This window comes from Lindgomyces ingoldianus (assembly GCF_010093535.1).
Source record: "Lindgomyces ingoldianus strain ATCC 200398 unplaced genomic scaffold BDR25scaffold_29, whole genome shotgun sequence".
Lineage (NCBI taxonomy): Eukaryota > Fungi > Ascomycota > Dothideomycetes > Pleosporales > Lindgomycetaceae > Lindgomyces > Lindgomyces ingoldianus.
The window spans coordinates 1-5,339 of NW_022985190.1; positions in this window are offsets into that span (position 1 = coordinate 1).

Sequence of the window (5,339 nt, forward strand, 5' to 3'; positions counted from 1 at the left end):
ATCCCATACATCATATCCAAACCCATCATTCATCTCAGGAAGCCCAGAAACAGTGCTTCAATCTGACAAGTAGAAGCTAAGTAAGTAGAGGTTAGTAAGAAGCTATAGAAGCTCTAAGGCCTACTAAACAAAACTTTTAAACACCTAGCTAATTATAAGAACAAAGTTAAAAGACTTAAAGCTGCTGCTATGCTAGCGCGTAACTAATTATTCCTCTTAGATAGAGCTTGTTAAGCGCTAAGGGGCACACCTGCGCTAACTACACTAAGAAAGCAACTGCAATTTAACCTAGCTACACTAAAGACGCCTAACTTCTCTTATATTAGTACTGTAAGCTAAGGAGCTAGGCTAAAACTGTTAGCTAAAGCAGAGGATCTGCCTAGGTTTATAAGTAAGAACAATGTTAAATTTAACTACTAGAAAGACCTTCTAATAAGTAAGCTACTTTACAACATAGACTACTTTATACCTGCAGATAGTAACTCTATAAAAGAGGAAGACACTTAAGTACACTATACTAAAAGTAAAGTAAGTAGTTAAGTGCTAAGTTAACTAGTTCCCTACTTTAAGGCCTAGAAGTAGTAAAGCAAGCTAGTAATAACTAAAAATATTATAAGCTTTTTAAAAAGAAACTTTAAAAATACTAACTAGTAAATAAAAGCTAAGACTAAGCTTTACTAGCTTAAAATAAAGCTATCTTAGAATTTTAAAGACTTTAAGGCCTAGTTTACATGCCTTGTAAATAAAGCTAAGCTGCTGCTTAAGCAGTAAAAGAATAAGATCTATAACGCTTTATTAAGTTAGCTTTAAGTATATATAAAGACTTACTATAACAACCTAACAGTTAGCTTCTTTAATTACATAAAGTAAGCCTGCTAGATATCCTTCTTACTGCAGAGGTCTGCTGCAGAGTTAAGCGCGCAACGCGCGCAGAGAGGTTAAAAAAAGCTTACACATTAGAACATTCTTTAACCTACTACTACTGCTGCTGCCTTAACAACTCTAGCAACACCTTAAGCATAGGCAGCTTTAATAAAGAATGCTATAACCTACTACTTATGCTATTAGCTAGGACATATAAGTTACAACTGCTTTTACGCCTGCGCTAAGAGCAAAGCTATAGAAGCAGCGTAGGAGCTAGACGCTGTAAGCTCTAGCAAGGATAGTAAATTAGGGGAAGACTTACTCTAAGAGAAGTCTTCTCCCTAAAGTTAATAGACAGAGCGCTAGCGCAAAAGCTACATAAGCTGCTATTTAGCAGTAAGCCTTTTATGCTGCCCTGCTGTGTCTCTACTAGAGGGATTACTGTACACTTAAACAGTCTTATTAACATAGGGGCTAGCAGCTATAATCTAATCTACCTATAACACCTGCAGACAATCTAGAAGCACCTATAGCCTAAAATGCTTAGCATTAAGTCTATCTTTATTACAGAATATAACAATTAACTAAATAAATAGGTAGACAAGTACTTCTACATAAATCTAGTAATTAATAGCTACTAGCTGCTTACACTTTTTATCCTTTATAACACAAGCTGTTATAACTTAATTATAGGCTATAAAGTTTTTAAAAAGGCTAGTGTCTAGATTAACTATAAGAAATAATTAATTTAGTAGCTAGATAATAATTAAACGCAGGACTATAAGCGCAATATTATTATCTCTACGCGCAGCGTGTCCTTATAGATTAACTAATTTTATTAAGTAAACACTAACTAATAAAATAAGTTTATAAAAATATTAAAAATTAATTAATACTAACCTTAATTAACTTAAAAGCATAATTAGTAGTAAAACTTAAAGAAGATAAAAAAGCAACTTAATTCTTAACTAATACCCCCTAGCGCTAATTAAGCGCGCTAATGTTAACTAGCTATCTCTAGAAAAGCACTTGCTAAGGTAGGGCTAGAAGTAAACATAATTAACGCTGCTATATTTATGCTACACATAAGGCGCAGAGATGTTGTAATTAGACATATTAGCGTCTATAAAGTTAATTAACTAATTAAAGACTGTTAAGCACCTATAATAGTTAATCTTAAGAATAAGCTCTAACAGCTAATACTTAAGAAGTTACTATCCCCTGCGTACACTAGAGCTACGCTAGCCTACTTCTTAAAAAGAGACTTAGACAAACTGCTGCTGCACTAACCTAGTGTTAACTACAATATTAAGCTAATAGCAGAGAACACCTTATTAAGCAGCCTGCTATACAGCATGTCTCTAGAGCAGCTTAGGCTAGTTAAGGACTATCTAGACAACTACCTGCAACGCGGATTTATTACGCACAGCAACACTAGCTACGCTTCTCTAGTCTTGTTTACTAAGAAGCTAGAAAAAAGGTAGAAGTTCTATATAGACTATTATAAGCTTAATATAATTATAAAAAAGAACACTTACTTAATACCTTTAATCTAGAAAACGCTTACGTAGCTAGCTGCAGCTAAAGTCTTTACTAAGCTTAACATATAACAGGCGTTCTATTACATCTAGCTTACTAAAGAGGTTAAGGACCTAACTACTTTTTAAACACGCTATAGTAACTATAAGTATTATGTGCTGCCCTTTAAACTTTATAACAGCTTTATAACTTTTTAGTAATATATTAATTAGGTTTTATATAGCCTACTTAATAACTTTTATATAGCCTACCTTAACAACATTCTAATCTACTTAGATAACCCTTTATAGCATAAGGCATATGTTGCTAAGGTTCTACATTGTCTGTAAAACGCTAGCCTGTAGATTAACTTTAAAAAAGTAAATTTATAGTTACTAAAATAAAATTTTTAAGTTTTATTATTAGTATAGACAAAATCTGCAAGGACCTTACTAAAGTAGCTGCTGTCTAAGACTAGCCTATACTAACCTTAATTAAGAGCCTGCAGTTGTTCCTAGGGTTCTGCAACTTCTACTGCGCCTTCTTTAAGAACTATAGTTGCATTATACAGCTGCTTACAAAGCTACTTAAGCATAGCACCTAGCATCCTTTAGAAAAGTACAAGTTAGCTGCGTTTAAGCGCGCTAAGGACTTTATGCTATTAGATAACATTTTTACACACTACTTACTAAATTATAAGACATGTATAGAGACTAACATAAGCAACAGAGTTATTACAGGAGTACTATTACAGCTGCAGGACAATAGCATCTAGCGCCCTATAGCGTTCTACTCTAAGACTATAAGCCTGCTGCAGATAAACTATAACATATATAATAAAAAAATACTTATAGTTGTTTAAGGCCTATAAAAGTAGTAAGCATAGCTAATAAGCTTATAATAAAATAAGCTATTTATAGTAATTACTAACTACTAAGCTCTTAAGTACTTTACTATTAAGCATAAGCTTACCCCTTACTAGATGTAATAAGCTATGCTAATAGTAGACTTTAACCTTACACTAACCTACTACCTAGGCACTGCTAACATTGTTGCAGACACGCTGTTAAGAAAGTAGAAGAAGCTTAAAACATAAAAAAAAAAAATAAAGCTACTTATACACACTTTTTTCTAAGCTAAAAGTAAATTAGTGTTAGTCTTATTACTTAATTACATGCTACTCTGCAGAGCACCCCTTTGCTAAATAAGAAGCTTATAGAGCTGCTGCTAATAAATTAACTATATAAGCTTATTAATTAGATTCTAGATGCTAATTAGAATTATAAAAGCTTATAATACTGCTATAATAGAGCGCAGAATTTTAGCTTATAATAAAAAATTAACACTAAAGGCTTACTACTAAAGAAAGGGAAGCTTATAGTCTTAGCTGTCTAGTTCTTAAGAACTTACCTTATCTACGCTGTTTACGCAACGCAACTTACTACACATCCTAGAACTAGAAAAATAACTAAGCTGCTACGCAAGTAGTACTACTAGCTAAGTATAAGCTAGAACATTAAGACCTACATTAGTGCTTATAAAGCTTATTAGTAAAGCTATATTTTTTAAAATAAAACTTTAAGGCTTCTTAAGCTACTACTAATACTTAAGTAAGCATAGTAAAACATCTTTATAAATTTTAAGTTATTTTTACCTAATTAAGCTAGCTATAATAATGTGTTTATTATAGTAGACTGTCTAAGCAAGCGCTACTTCTTACTGCTGTGCTATAAGACTATTACTGCTGTAGGAGCTACAGACCTATACTATTGCTATATCTAGCGCGTCTATAGACCCTCTTAATTAATTATCTCTAACTATAGACTATAGTTTACCTTTATATTTATAGATAAGCTTTACTGCCTTACTAGCGTTAAATAAAAGCTCTTTATGCTCTACTATCTCTAGACTAACAGTAACATAAAAGTGCTAAATTAGTATATTAACTAGCAACTATGTCTATTTGTTAATTACTTCTAAGACAACTAGTTAGACTTGCTGCCTTACATAGACTAGGCTTAAGCATCTCTACTATATAAAATAATAAGGTTATTACTATTTAAAATTAAGTTTAGCTATTATCTAACACACTACTAGGACTAGAAGGCACGTATAAGACGCTTACTAACTGCGCTAGAGCAGATTTTACATAAGAAGGCTTAAAGCTATACTAAGCTCTGCTATAACACTATATAATAAGTAATTAAGATTATAAGAAAAAGTATTACTTAAGCTTAAAAGTAGTAAGCAGCTTAAGTAAATAAAAAGTAGCATAAGCCTAACTTTATAGTAAGTAATAAGGTATACATAACTTCTAAAGGCTTTACTATAGGGCGCTCTAGCTAGAAGCTTAACTAGTAGATGTACAGGCCCTATCTAATTATAGGTATAAGAGGTTATTTGTACTAGCTTAAGCTCCCCTTGTACATAAGAATGCACAACGTCTTCCACGTAGACTGCCTACAGCAGGCAGCACCTACAACGCTGCTAGGTTAGGTTAAGCCCCTAGAGGAGCTAATTAAGGTTAATAGTTACCCTAAGTAGCAGGTTTAGAACATCCTAGATAGTTATGTCTACTGCAGGCGTCTCTAATACTAAGCCTTATAGGTAGGCTATAATCCTAACCCTACCTAGTATAATGCTAACAGATTCCTTAGAGCTCTGCATAAGGTAAGGGACTTCCACTAAGTATATCCTACTAAGCCTAGTCTGCTAGCGCGACTAGACGCCTAGTTGCAAGCGTATAAAAAAGGTAAAGATATAAAACCTATAAAAGTTAATAATTAACCTACACTAAGGTCTTAACTAGTTTAAAGACTAACATAAAAGCGCTAAACTACCTAGTCTTAGGGATAAGACTGCCTTAGAAGGGGGTGATGTAACAGTCCTACGCAGAGAGCTCTGTCGCGCTTTACATAACAAGCTGCCTGTGCAGCTAATTAGGATATAGGGGGTGC